The sequence below is a fragment of the Meleagris gallopavo genome, chromosome 4 (assembly GCF_905368555.1).
Source record: "Meleagris gallopavo chromosome 4, MGAL_WU_HG_1.1, whole genome shotgun sequence".
Lineage (NCBI taxonomy): Eukaryota > Metazoa > Chordata > Aves > Galliformes > Phasianidae > Meleagris > Meleagris gallopavo.
The window spans coordinates 50,231,331-50,247,196 of NC_139407.1; the positions used below are offsets into that span (position 1 = coordinate 50,231,331).

The following is a 15,866-nucleotide window of genomic DNA, read 5'->3' on the forward strand; positions in this document are numbered from 1 at the left end:
CATCCCATCCCTCAAGTGTGTCAATCTCATCACACAGCTTGGTGTTGTCTGCAGACTTACTGAGGGTGTACTCAGTCACACTGTTGATGTCATTAAATGCTTTGAATAGGAAGTTGAGATTAATTGATTGACAGTATTGGTGTCACTGTGGAACATCTGAGACAAAATAACAAATGCTATATACATGTTTAGTAGAGATTTCTGGTGCTCAAATATTTCATAAAGAAAAAATGAACTCCTTCTAAGAACTGCTGCTTCTATAATTTAGCAGGGCTTTTGTAGAGAATAGTGCTGAAAGCTAACTGTTGAAATGCACTACATTTTTCAGTTCTGTCTTTTATGTGTAATTTATCACTACCTCCTGGTCATGCTGTGCAGCACTCTATAATGGAGTTAGTAACACAGTCTTCAATAGGTCTACTCATTATATATTAGATTTTCCTACGATTTTTATATATAATTTCTCTTTCTTTCCTTTTCAGTTTTTCCTCTTCTTGTTTTCTCCTCCATCCTACTGAGGTGGCAAAGTGTGAGTGAGCAATTATGTGAACCAACCCACAGCACCTTGTCTACATTTTATGAAACTTCAGCTTCAGTTTTATAAAGTGGGCAAAAATCCAGAAAAACACCCAAATCCAAGTCTGATTTAAAGCATGTTAGTCCAGGAAGGAGGTAAGAAGTAAAAGTTGTTGTTCATATGATTAAAGCTAAGAATGTCTAAGTACCTTTCACAGATTTTGCCCTTACTAAAATATAATTCCAGGGCAATGATAGAATGTGGAGCTTGTTATAGAATCTTATATGATCCTCTTTAATGAATTCCAAAATACATATGCATACATAAATATTCATGAGAAAAAAATAATTTAAATCATTACAAATATGTTGAATGCTTGCATAGTCATTAACAAACGAGTTCAAGGCCATCCTTTGAAACAACCATAGAAATAGCAACAGTATTCTGATCCTTATTTCCCTCTTATCTAATAAAGATGCACACTTCAAGACCATTAAGTTTTCTGTCTGAATGTGGGACATGCTGATCGCAAAGTGTATTTCCACATACTTTACTAAGATAAATATGATGTGTCTTTCTCCCATATCTTTATAAGTAGATGCACAAACATCTGATTTTCTATATAGAACCAAAGGTATTTCTAAGTGTATGTATGCTATTTAATATGTTAGTGTTCAGACAAAATCGAAGAGAATCAGCAGCTCCTTGCCATGAAAACAAGTAAATTATCTCAAAGAATGAAAATAAATCGAACACCTTTCGGAAATTACTTCTTTATTAATTTTGTTTAAATGATGCATTCAACTGCTGTGATGATTTGAGAACTCCTGGACCAAAGATGTAGATAAGTACTTTAAAATGGAATTAGTTGATACATACCTATTTTTAAAAATACTTGTTTTTATAGTTTGTATTGACAAGAAAATAAGGTAAAGATGTTGGTAGTGATATCACAAATTAAATAGTCTCTCTTACTTTTTTCAATATAAAAAAGTTACTATGAAACATTTGAGAAAGTATTCAATATATATTTTAAATCTACTCACAGCTTAATGACTCAAAATAAAAAGAAGTAGTAACTTACATTCTGCAGATCTTGACCCTGCCAACATGACTTGAAAATCCTTGCAAAAAGGTTGTCCTCCCATGGAATTATTTGGCTCATGTTTTATGCACAAGCATACTTTGTTTCAGCATTTGGCATGAATGCCTTCCTGTTTTACCTCAGGGACAAGTGCATTTAGGGCAGCAGATATAAAGAACCAAGTCTCACATTCTGTTACAATTTGAGATAACTTCATGATACAATTATTACAGATCACAATCTTGTTTTTATACCTGTCTGCGTTTTTCTTTAGAGATTCTCTCTGAAAGTCTTTTCACAATGGTCTGGAGTAGTCAGTTGATTTAGAATTAATTCTCATCTGTCCTGGGTTTTGGAGTTAATCGAATTAATAATAGATTCTTCTTCCTAGCCTGCTATCTAAGTTTGGTTATGCAAACTGGTGCTTTTAGTATTGCTACTCAGTGAAAATAGCGAAACATGGCTTTCTTGGTATCCTTCCTCATGAGTAAGCTCCATTTGCTTTTTGCAGATATCCATTACTTTCTCTGAGGGAATGCTGCTATCTTGTCATAAGCTTGAAACTTTGCTGATCTTGATGGAAACTATGAGCAACTTCAAAGAAGCCACACTTCCATCTTCTACAGTGTGCTAGGCTGTGAGCTTGCTGTTGACAGCCTGTAACTTACACACTGAGGCAAATGTAAAGTAAGTGTCATTCTGTAGTGTAGAAACAAACCAGTGTATGCACGAGAGGATGCTTTCTCATAACCATTTTCAGCCTCATCCTTAAAAAATTTAACTAAATAAATGACAACTTGAAGACTGAACAATTCTATCTGAGAGAAATTGCTGGAAAGACAGTGGCTTATTTCCAGACAGATCAATATCTCTTTGTTCATTGAAACAGAGTGGAAAAATTATTCTGTTGCAGACAGTCAAATCACTACAGATAGAATGCTTCCTTTCTTTAACAGTATAAAGTCTAGGAGTGTAAACTCTTTCTGCTTCTCTTTATATACATTATTATTTCTGGAAGAAATGTAAAAGCTGTAAGAGCAAATTAAACATAAGCCACATTTAAAATATGTGAACAGCATTTCTTCTAAAAGTTGTAGAATAAGAAATCTTATGGCACTGGCCCAGTATTTATTTTTTCTTCAGTGCAGAATCCTGCATGTGTGCAGCACACAACTGATGTTAATGGATTGCTACTATTTTGCCATATACAGAGGTCTGTCCTAGAAAACTGTATTGCAAACTTAATGCTTTAGAGTGCACATGATGCATTAGCTTGAAGAATTCCCCCAAACAAAGTTCTATTAGAATGTCAGACAAATAAATGATAGTGTTGATCTTGAACTTTGCAAGCAAAAGCTAAAATTCATCTGTGGTGTTTAAATGACCTGCTCAGCACTACAAACTATGTTATTCAATTTGCTTTTCCTTTGAATGTGAAGCATATTGTCCCTAACACTATCTGACTGCCCATATGTTTTGTACAAAGGAGGTCTGGTGACAAAAATAGATTAACACATTTTTTGTTTTCCACTCATCCACTTTTATATAATTAATATAATTTGGGAGGTAATTATTTTCAAAGATTCTGTGGTAGACCTAAACAACTATCAACTCGCTGTATGTAGAAAAACTTATTTCAAATCCATATTATTTTTAACTCACAACTAGGTTTGGAAGATGATATCTAGAATCACAGAATTGGAGAGTGGCTGAGTTTGGAAGGGCCCTCTGGAGATCACCTAATCCAACCTCCGTGCCTGAAGAGGTGTCAGCTTGGTAGGACAGGTTGCTCAGGTATTTATACACACTGAGGAGGCTCCCCTTATCCTTCTCTTCTCCAGATTAAACAGTCACATTTTTCTCAGCTTTTTCCTGCATGGAAGATGTTCCAATCCTCTAATCAACTCTCTATCCATTTGTTGCCCTTGTTACTAAATTACACCTGTGGTTCTCTTATACAGAGGAGTCCAGACCTGGACACAGCCAGAGGTGTCTTATTTGTGCTGAGGGGAGAGGTCACATTCCTTGATCCATTGGCAGTGCTGCTCCTAAAGCAAGCTGTCATCTGTTTGCCTCAAGGGTGCATTTTAAGCAAAATGCTACTACAGTTAACATGATCTACAACTGTGAATAAGGACACCAATTTTTTTAACCATGGCTCAAAACCAAATAGAACAAGACAAAGTTTCTCTTTAAATAATTCTGTCTCTAATAATAAAATTCATATTTCTCAGACTGGACATAGAGATAATGAGTGTATAAAATTCATTAATTTCTTCACATAATTTAGAGACATGGATCATGTGTTCAACACATCTTTCCAGTTCTCACTTTGTTTCTAAGCCAAAACGTCAGTTTGAAGTGTTCCTTTCATTTTTTTCTCTCTTACATTCAATTTCTGATAAGAATATTTATAATTTACTAGGTTTCACCTGGTAGATCCACTAGCACTGTTTTTTGTCCAGTTCAACTATTCAAATGAAATAGATATTACAAATATCTATTACAAGCATAAACTGTCAACCATCCTTCAGCATCTATTATTTCCTTAAAAAAAAAAAAAAATCAATCATATGGAAATTTTCTTTTTGTCCAAAACCCATTCACTGTTAGAATTTCCTCAGTGCTTAAAAGGCAGCATGGTACAGGACTAATCTTCTTACACTTTTACTTTTGTGTCAATATAATACTAAAAGAAAAAACACCCCAACCACTAAGAATATAGTGTGTAAATGCCCAGTTAAATTACTTGCACTGAAAATATTCTAAATCTGGCCTTTGAGTTGGAGTTATGATAATGGACATGTTTGACATGATTATACTGTACAAGCAGTGTTGACCCCAATGAGTTCTAACAACCACCACAAAAGTGTTTTTGAGCATGTCTGTAACAAATTGTTCCAATATATGGCTAAGGGATAGCTCTAACTCCTGATGGGAAAATTTTTAAGCAAATAGTTGCCTCCCTTTTTTCTCAAGTATGTTACTAAAACTAGTCTGAAGATTTTCTGGTGCAATTTTCTGACCGATTTGAAAAAAATTAGTATTTCCCAAGCCAGAATAGTTAAAAAGTAGTCTAGAAACTACAGTTAATATTGCTATTCTTGTCCCCTCCTGGCCTTTCAAATCTGATGACTGCAGGAGTGACATGTATTTTATGCTTGATGGATGAAAAGAGACAGTAAAAGGCAAGATGGGCTAATAACAGTAAAGTCTGTATTGAATCAGAAATGTATTGAGGTACTGAGAGAAATCAAGATATGTGCTTCAATCATTAGAGTTTGTCACAAGTGAGATTTGTTGGTTGATATGCTGTCAAAGTACTGAGGGAGGAAGGTTTTATAACAAGAAGCTAGACATGCAGAAAAAGCAGTTTAAGACTCAAAGGACTCAGTATAAATAGAAGTTATAAAGTGGAAAAGAGTAATAAAGTTGGCATCAAGAGAAGGACAGTATTGGTCTCGACTTTTAAAAACATACTTTTTCAGACATCTGCAGTTTTGGAGCGTTCAATACCACTTACAAAACCCTTTATGTTCGTTCCACTTCCATAATATATAGAATCATAGAAAATCACCAAAGTTGGAAAAGACCACCAAGATCATCCAGTCCAACTATAATACCACCAATATTTCCCACTAAAACATTTCCCTCAGTACAATATCTAAACATTTCTTGAACACTTCCAGGGATGGCAACTCCACCAGCTCCCTGAGCAGCCCATTCCAGCACCTGACGGCTCTCTCGGAGAAGTATTTAACATCCAATTTGAATTTCCTCTAATGCAACTTGAGGCCATTCCCTTTAGTCCTATTGCTAGTATGGGAGAAGATGCTGACCCCCACCTCAACACATACTCTTCTACTTTTATTTTACATTAACTATAAAATTTGTTGATAGTTATTTGATTTTATTTTGTTTATGCACCCTAGTAGTATTTGAGTTCTATGAAAAGAAAAACATTTAAATTTCCACTGAAAATGAGCAAAAGTACCTTCTAATCTGGTCAGACTTTCATCTACCTCAAATTGTCTCTTCCAAAACTTTCCCCAAGTTTTGATTTTATTTCTTTGCAAAGTTTTTCTCCTCTATAGTAGTAAGTATGACTCTGTCAAGCGTAATACGTCCAAGATAAGAGTTAGAGTAGAAACTCTTCATTGGGACAAGAACCACCAAGGTCTGTCTAATGATACATAACTTTCACCTGCTGATTTTTGTGTTCATGCTTATCTCAGTATGACTATTGCTTGTAAATAATGATAAAGCATTTTGGCTGTTATTAATCTTTTCTTGACTGCTCTGGTTACTGGCTGACTACTTAAGTCTGTGAGATTCTAGAGATTCTCCTCACTGATGCCCCTGCAGCCCTCCTTCTGCTACCTACACACAGTACAGGCACCAAAAGACCATCCAGTAATAACAGACATCTGAGAGATCTGGTGGAAAGAGGACACTGCTTCTAGACTGTCATTATTTCAGGAATCTAGTGGGATGTACTAATGTGAGGATGACACTGTCATCAAGGCATTATATAAACGGTATTGTGGTGTTACAGGAAAGAAGAAAGACTATGAGAGAGAAGAAGACATGGGTTGAATTGCAGGTTTCTAATATTAAAAGATATCTGAGAGTTGCACTATCAGCTTCCTAACAGTCAATACTGAGAAGCTTATAATAAAATGCATTCTTGGTGATGGAATAGATTCAAAGAGGTAGTGGGAGTACAACCGCTTTATGTCTATTAGGAGAAATATTTCCAGAGCTTAATATGAAATCTATCTCTATTGTATATTTCATAATTCACTCCTTGTTTTGTTAGTAATTTCAAGATTCAGTCTGTCATTTACAAAAATGAGCTGAATTCACCATTTTTCTACTAGTCATAAACGTTCTTCAGTTGTTCAGTTCTGACTGCTTGGACTGTTAAAATGGATCCAGATTGTGATTTAGTTGCATTTGTCTGATTCATTTGTCTGTAGACATATCTGCTATTTTATTAAAGTGTATGTTTTCCAAAGTTTGAATAGATCAAACAGAAATATTCAGGTTTCAAAAAAAGTACTTTGTTGTTGTTTTAGTTAACTCGCAAATAAAAGATTTGAGAATATAATTTGACACTTCTATTAACAAAAAATCTAAATTTAATGAATTGTTCATCATAAAAGCAAATTAAGTGAGTCTCACTCATCTCTTCAGTGCTTGAATGGCTACTGCTAATAAATTTGAGCCATGTGTTTCAGTGCAATTAAATGTCATTTTTGCAACATATGCGTGCAGTAAACATCAGGTTTTATTCTGTAAGTGCAAAAATCCAAATAAAAATAATTGATCAGGAAATTAGTTTAGACAGCCAAAGTAGCTGACCATTGCTTTAGAATAAACATGAAGTAAGATTGACCTGGAAGTACAAATTTTTCTTATAAAACTCTACAGTTTTCCTTCACTGCAGTTAATCAATAATTGTGCTTGCTTTAATGGGAGTCCAAGTGGGAGATTTATCTGAAACATAGTCTAATTTCATAGACTCCTTCAATACAATTTGGAAATGAATATACCAGAACTTCAATCAAGATGTTTATACCTCGGAGTTAATATCAATGCATTTCATGTATTCTGACTTACTTTATGCTACTCCAGTTGGTTACTTTCTAAAGGAATAAAAAAGAAAAAATAACCATCAATTTAGGAAAAGTAGGATAATTTTTTGATTAGCTCAGAACATCTGCAGACAACGCAACTTCAGAAATAAAAATTACAAGCAGTTTTTAATTACAAAAGTATAAATTTCAAATTAAAAAAAAGAAACATCTGAATATTTTTGATACGCACATACATAAGCTATGTACAACATATTTCTATTTTGATGCAACTCCTATTTTTTTTTTTTTTTTAATGTAAAGAAGTATCCTTCTATTGGAAAGAGAGTAATTCCCGATATAAATCTTCTTTGAAGATGCCTTTCACTTGATCATCTTGTTCAGAGGTGTCTGAAATTAATGGAAGTAAAATCTTGATAAAATATAAGAATCCAGCTTTAAAACTGATAGTTTACATTATATTTTATTCACCCACTTGCTTTTGGGCGTAGTCTATGCACCATACTTGCTCTTAGGGAGGGAGAAATGTGTGATCTCTAAACACATCAGCATGCATCAATTTAAAAGTACTTTTTTTTTTATTTTACTTGTGAGTGTTTGAGGAATGGCTTTTGGAAATCAGCTCAATATTAAGAACTTCTTTTTTAATCTTTTCAATAAAATGCAATTATTTTTAATGCAGCCAAAAATACTTCAGAATGGGATTTTTAGTTTGTTATTTTGATTTTTCAAAAAACTAAATATGAGCATGTAATTTTATATTTGAACTGCAAAACTTAGTCACTTGAACAGTTCTGTAAGAAGGCTGTCAAAATATTCTCCTCTAGAAGGAGAGTAACATAAAAATCAGGCAAAAGAAACAGAATTATGTGTTTGAAGAGTTTACTTTGAAATTCCCAATCCCCATCTCGAAAGACTACCTCCAGCTCTGTTAGAGATTACTTTAACTGAATAAGTTTTCAATATAAAATTGCCTGAATTTTCTTAGAACCTGTGATAAGGTACCAAATGTAACTTTCTGTTAAGATATTTGAAAAAAATACCAATATGGAATGAATTAAAAGACATTTATGGGAGTAGATAGACAGAAAAAACAGGTTTTCTGAAAGACAGGGAAATTCATTGAGTTAAATTGGATACCTGCACTGCTACTATGAAGGACAATGAAAAAAATATATTTTGTTTATATTTGGATGAAGTCCCAGGAGGATTATTTTCAAATCATATTTCTGGAAGAATTACTTCATTTGTTTGCTTTGCCGCCTTACCCTGTTTCATCATACTGAAATTGTCACACAGACTTTAAGAGTGGGAGCAGTCTGTGTTGACAGTTCATCATTAGATTGGCCTTCTAGAGCTATTGTTTTATTAATATTTTCCATCTCATTTCCTTTTTCATGTTGATATCACAAATCCAAATAATTCCTCAGCCAGCTTTTTCTGTGAGACAGCAATAAGACTGAGCAGCAGGAACCTTACTTGTATCTGTATAACATATCCAGCCATAGATAGATATGTAGGGATAGTTCATTTTGGCCTCTGAGCCACTGGGAATGAAGCACACATTGACAACCATGTTAAAAATTTCCTCAGGGAAAGAAAATGTTTCCATAATCTACCATCTTATGAGGAAAAGTAAAAAGGTAAGGGAAAATAAATCTGCAGCTGCAGAGGGTTTCTAGCATTGAAGATTCAAGACAAAGTCACCATAATGTATCAAACCAAAGTATTCATCCATTGATGAGAATCACTGGAAAATTATTTTTCACTGCTGCCTGTCTAGATGAATCTACAGTACAAAATCAGTTAAGTTCAGCTGAGTTTCATTTTCTGTTACACCTCCTTTTTCTTCTTTTTTCCTTATGCCTTTACCAACCAGGTCCTTTCTCTCCTGCCCTAGTTCCTTATTTCCACTGTTTCTGTAGTAATGCTACATTCTCCATTGTATTCCTGATCTCCTCTTATTTTTGCTGTCATCATTTCATTACTTCTGTTCAAATCTAGCCTCCATGAACATTAGATCTCTACTGCATTCCCTCATTTCATACTCTCACTGCGAATCTATCACTCCCCCCGTTCTCTTTTACTGCATACTAAAGGATTCCAGGATAATAATGTATGTGATTAAATAGATATCCTGGTAAATAAATCAACTGAATGCTTTTTGTGAAATTATAACAAGTGTAATATTGATTTAGTTTATGACATTCTTCCTTCACTTTTTTTCCTTTTTGTGTGTGAAAGAATTACATAAACAGTGTGGAGAGATGGTTTGACTGTGCAAGAGAAACCAAAGGAACAATGTCCAGCAGGCTGCTCCCAGATGGACGAAAAAAGAAAGCTAAAAAACACAGATGTTGCTACATATTTGTAGTAATCTGTACTTTTGTCTGTGAGAATGCTAGGTAGAAAAATAGAAGCAGATATGATTTACAAGCAGAAGGTATTTGTTTTTAGTGTAAGCCATATGACTTGAACAGTGGGTAGACATGCTTTTATAACAAAATTAATTACGTTCTGAGGACTAGGACTCCATGCATATAACTTCTATTTTTATTATTATTTTTATTTAAATTGAGCATTACTATTACTATTACATATTTCCTTTTACTTGAGCAACTCTATTTACAATGGCTATTTTTTTCAGTTCCAAACTTGAAGATAAAATCCAGATCCAAACTAAAATCTTCTTCTTGTCTCCCTTGAAGTACTTCAAATGACTTTTAACTGCTGCCATGCAAAATTATCCCTCAGTGAGTGTATTTATCTTGTTCTTTTAAAGAAGCAGTCTGTATAAAATTACTTTAGCATTAAACTTATAACATTATGGAGCATGTCAGAGAAGTTGATAAAAAATTTCCAATATTATGACATTGCAGTTTTTGTTTTCAAGCATTCAAAAGGGCTTCCTTCAAGCTGATATGCAAATTCTTTTCATACAAGAAAACCCTGTTTCTCTCACCCTTCCCCACACATACCAAGCTCAATAATGAAGAATTAGAACTCTTGCATTTCTACTGCTATAATATACAGATCGTATGTCATGATATTTAAAATACACTTTTCCATATCTTAGTTATATTTTTTCGCTTGAAATATTCAATCACATTGTCAAACTTTAGACCCCAATATTTCTGCAGCTGAGAATTATTTACCCATTGCACACAGCATAGTTTGTGATAGTCTCATTATGAAGACATAAACCAGTTTAAGTGTAGTAAGAATCATAGAATCATTAAGGTTGAAAAAGATCTCTGGGATCCTCAAGTCCAACTATCAACTCATCTCCACTACGCCCACTAAAATATGTTCCTCACATCTACCTTTTTCTTGAACACATCCAAGGAATCCACCACCTCCCTCAGCAGTCTGTTTTAATGGCTTACCACTCATTCTAAGAAATTTTTCCCAATACCCAAAGTGAACCTCCTCTAGCACAACTTGAGTCCATTCCCTCTAGTTCTATCACTAGTTACCTGGAAGAAGAGATTGACCGCTACTTCCGTACAGCTTCCTTTCAGGCAGTTGTAGATAGTGATAATTTCTTCCCTGAGCCTCTTTTCTATAAAATAAACAAACCCAATTCCCTCAGCTGCTCCTCATAAGACTTGTGCTCCAGACCCCTTACCAGCTTCATTGCCAATCTTTGGACATGCTCCCTTGCCTTTAGTGAAAGCTATTACATGAAACATAACTTCTATAAATATTGGGATAAATCCATTAGTATTTTTTCATGTTTCTATTGCACTTTACAAAGATCATCAGAGAATCCACTTAATTTCTTTTTTATTACATTAATAAAATCTGCATTGAATGTACATGAATTTTCAAAAGCTCTATGAACAGTGCTGATACTTCAGTGATACAGAACAAGTAGCAACACTTCCAATTACAACTGCAGACTGTCCATTTCCAAAGTTACATGTATGTCCATATATATATATAGTATATGGGAACTGCTGAATCACGGCCAGAACCTCTGATTGACCACCTGAGGTGAGCGATGAGTCAGCCCTGGGAGCATGGGTGAAGACAATTCTCCTGTGCTATTGGAAGGGGTGGAGCCTGACTCCACCTCTCCTAGACCGCATTTAAGAGCTGACTACCACTGGCAAAGGTTCTCTTTTGGAGATTACTCCCCTTGAAATCTTCTCAGCAAGCCCAGGACAAAGGTACGCTTTCATCCGTTCTTCTTTAGCATGATAACCTGTTTAGCCTAACTTTCCAGTATATTTCTTAATTATAATATCCATATATTCATTCATTATACATATAGTTTATCTGTTACATAGGTTGCTCTGAAAATAATGCCTATTTTTTTTCCATGGAAACAACAGCAAGTACGAAGAACACAATAGCACTATTTGATAGAGCAAATTCTCAGCAGCAAAACAGTTTTTTCAACATAGTCACCTCTATTAGTATACGTTTTTACCACTGATAAACAAGAGCAAGCATGCCACACTTGGAAAAATCTGTATAAGCGGAAGCAACCCACTGTTTCACAACTGCTATTACAGCATCATTGCAAGAAAAATGTTGCCCATGTAGTCTTGTTTTCACTGTGTTAACATCCACTCTTCGATCTCCGTAACATTTCAGCAAGCATCAATAAGTGTCAGAGTGCCATTTTATTCCCCATGGAGGAATTTAGTGGTACACCTTTGCTTCGTATGCACCTCCATGTTAAATGTATATAGTAACTAAAGTAAGGGAAGATAGACAAACTGATTGTGGAAACACTTTAACACTTTTTTTCTTAATTTTTTTTTTTTTTCCTGAGAGTGATTAAGTGAATATGTAAAATGGAAAATTACAAATTCTGTTGCCGTTGCCCTATAGTAAGTCAAGTAAGAGCAAAATGTATATTTTAGGAGAAAATATACTTATCTGAGGACTGATTTGCAGATATCTACCAAATTTGTTTCTTCTGGTATAAATCACAACATCTTTTTATATGAATGGTATGTAAGGAGCTGTTAGCTTTGGAAAGAGTTTTTGTCAGTCTTGTCTCTCCAATCTTATCTGAACTATAAAGTAATTTTACTTATCCCTCTGCCCCTTACTAGAGGGACTCCTTTATGGTAGTCCATGTATTCCAACATATTTTCCTCAAGAACGATAAGCACTCGGTTTTTGATTAAAAACAAACTTTTAAGTGATCTGCTGCCTTTTCTCAAAAAAGGGAATATATTCACCCAGTTTCTCATGTGTTTCTCACAATTTTCTGAAGCCTAAAATATGAGGCTTTTAAACCATCCTATAATTCATTTTCTCTAGATTGCATGTATGTCATAGAGCATTCAATACTTAACTTACATAGCGTAGTAATGACTTGTCCACCTACCTTAAGAGAAAAAAATCCACTTTACTTCAAATTTCTGTCACATCTATTTTTACTAGACAAATGGAGAAGTAGTATACAAAGTTGATATTATGTCTGGAAAACTAAGTGTTGAATGATCTAAACAGATGCCTTTATTGCTATGTATCAGCTTCTGACCTAAATTAATGGATTTCTGAGTCATCCTCATACAATATACACTATGCTTCATCACTAATCTTTTACATGAAGCCCAAAATCCACATGTGAATACAGCAAATCAAAATTATTCTAGAGACTCTGTCAGAAAAAATAAGAAATAAAATGGTATCAGGGAAAAAGATGAAAAAATATATGATAAACAGATCTACAAAGAGACTTTAAGAGACGTAGAAACAGTAATCAGAATATAGAAGTAACGAGCCTTGAATAGAGAAATTTCTTACCCATCAAGATTCTCTACAGTACATGATCATTTTTACCTGCTTTTGGAACAAAGGTCAATACTCTCTGTGTTTTTAGAAGCCTGGATATCCACTCTTGCATAAAGTCTTCCTTTTAAAACTGTTGTACTGAAACTAGAATATTAAAAACAGTTTCTGGATTTTCATCAAAGTCAGAATGCTGTGCATTACCTCCAAACATGGAGCTGCAAAATTAGCAGCCACGAAGAAAGTAAAGTTAGCTTTTCTCTGTTCAAAATCATAAGCTTAAAAAGTCTTTGGTTTTGTTCTCAACTTGTGCTACATCTTAACATCTGGGCAATTATGCAAACCTGTAAATTACATTTTTCCTCTCTGAGTTAATTGGCATAGAATTATAATGAAAAGAATTCAAAACCACAGTGCAAAATTATAGTCTCATAAAATGAAATTGTAAACATACTGATTAGCATGTAAAATTTTAATGAGATGTGTTTTGATAGAAAAATCTTCAAACTGAGATAGGTGCGCAGCAACTTTCAGTAAATATTTTGCTTAATTAATGAATTTCAATAATTGATAGATTTACCCTAGGCTTAAGTATCACTACTGAAACCTCCTCTCTTTTAATGAGACTGCTGCAAGGAGGTATGTATTTGTTTAAAACATATTCCTTCTGTTTTGAAAAGGTGTAATATAGAAAGATTATGTCCGTGTGGGAAAAAAATGTGTAATTCATGCTTTATAGGTTTATTGTAAGGCCAGTTGTTCTGATGAACCTTCATTAGGAACGCAGAACTTTTTTATGGACTATGGATAGTGGAGCAATACTGCAGCTCTGACTATAACAGAGCTTCAATCTTATAGTCAAACTGTAGTTGATTTGCTTCCAGTTGATTCTATGGAGCAAATCATTGTTCTTGCCTGCACTCAGAGAAAGAAATTCTGTTCTTAAGAAAGTCCAAATAAATGAAAAATAGAAAACTCTCATGGCTTTCTTCTAAAATGACCAGCTTTTTTACTAGGGATAAGTGCAAAAGTTTGCTTAAAACAAGAAAATGAGCCTTTGATTTTCTCTTTTAAGCATGATTAGAATGAAAAGGCTTTAAACCATGTATGGGCCAGCTTTCTTTACCTGTGTTAGAGCAGCCAGCATTTCAGCTATAAGCAGAGGTATTAAATAGTGCTAAATATCCTCAAGGGATAGTTGAGGATAGTTGCACAATTTCCAGTGAAGTTAATAAGTTGTTAGACACTAGAATTTGCAGAATTTGTTTTTAACACTTCTGTAATCAAGATGCAGGAATAAGTGGTCTGCTAAGAAGAGCTCTTTTTCTTGCATGCCTAGGTAACTTTTAAGGGGTGAATAAGTTGAAATAACTAGGATAGCTAAATCTTTAATTTTTAAACTTGTCATCTATCATTCAATTCATGTATAACTGTTACATTTTTTTCCACAGATTTAAATGATGAAAGTTATGCATTATATACTTCCCTCTTGTTTGTTGTTTTTCTTTCATTTGTTTTTTTTTTTTTTTGCTTGTTTGATTTCTATATGTGGCAATTTAGAGAACTATAATGTAAGAAGATACTTAGAGAAATCAATGAAAGAATTTTAAATCTTTCAGAATCTCCAAACTTTAACTAAAATAGCAAATACATCCATTTTAATTACTTTTAAAACGCTGAAAATTTACACTGCATATCCATGTGAAAATTTGCAACAGTTTGAAATATATTTAGTCAGAAGATCATTCTGTTTATCTAAACAAAAATTCTTGTCTGTGCACAGTTCAACTAATTTTTATTTTGATTTACTATGTGCAATCCCTCTCTGTCATAAAGCTGTCCTTTAAATGAAGTAAACACACAGTGCTGCATACCACTCTTGACTGTCATATTTTGTTGCTCAAAAGGCTATACAAGGCATAGATTGCCCAGTAAATATTGCTTGAAAAAGAATGTAGATACATAACAAACAGACATGTACCATCTCCAATTTGTGGACAGAAGATACTTAATTTTTAGCTAATTTAAACCATTTTATCATCAGAAAAGTGGTTGCAGAGATAATTTTCTCTTCAGTACAATGCATCTTTCCATTCATGGTGTTGCAGGCTTTACAGTAGGGATAAGTATTTTGGTTTTAGTCTTTTAGTATGTTTACAGGTAGAAATGAGTCATGAGAGAATGCAAGTGTCATTGAAACACTTTCCTAATTGAGCTGAGACCTATTTTTCCCTGTGTAACTGTTTAAAGTTCATGCTTACATGGAAAAAATATGGCTATGTGGCTTCATGAGAGTTATATCCTAAACCTGAACAGGTTGTGGCATTTTGTGCCATATGGTGTGCATGTCAGTGAACTGAATGCTATGCCTTGTCACCTCATATCACATCATGACTTTTTGGGAGTGAAATATCATTTCCAGATGAGGTGAGCCTTTCACATCACTGCTTACAACTTACATGTCTCAAGTGACACAGCTGTTTTTGGAAACTGACATCCTGTTGAGGGAAAGTATGACTTCACAAAACTTCTAGCCTTTGAATTTTGAGTCCCTAAATATTAGCAAGGTATTGAACTACTTAATAGAAGTTGTCCTAGATGAATGTAATTTCGTAATAGTTTCAATTTTCCTGATAGCGGAAGTTACAAGAGTTCTTGTTCAGAAGTATAATTTCAAATAGCTTGAAGTGGGCTACAAGTAAGCTTAGTTCTTGATTGTCCTTTCCAGGATAAGTGATACATAATCGTTCTTGTGATACATTTACCCCCCTGTGACTCATTTCAGTAACTAAATTTTCAATTTTAGTAAATAAAATGAACAAACTGATGACTTATAAGGTTTTGGAAGATGGTAAATACTAAATTTCAAATATAATCTAGATCTCTCTTTTATGGCACAAAATGTCAAGGGCAT

General features: G+C 34.0%; 1 long non-coding RNA gene across 1 annotated transcript in view; it reads left to right on the plus strand.

Moving 5' to 3' along the window:
- The first annotated feature begins 487 nt into the window (after positions 1-487).
- The window catches only part of LOC146544502 (uncharacterized), a 31,284-nt gene continuing 15,905 nt past the window's right edge, over positions 488-15,866 (plus strand). The window contains exons 1-3 of the long non-coding RNA XR_014882795.1: positions 488-672; positions 2,113-2,288; positions 3,270-3,395. This is a non-coding gene — a long non-coding RNA (uncharacterized LOC146544502). The remainder of the gene's footprint in view (positions 673-2,112; positions 2,289-3,269; positions 3,396-15,866) is intronic.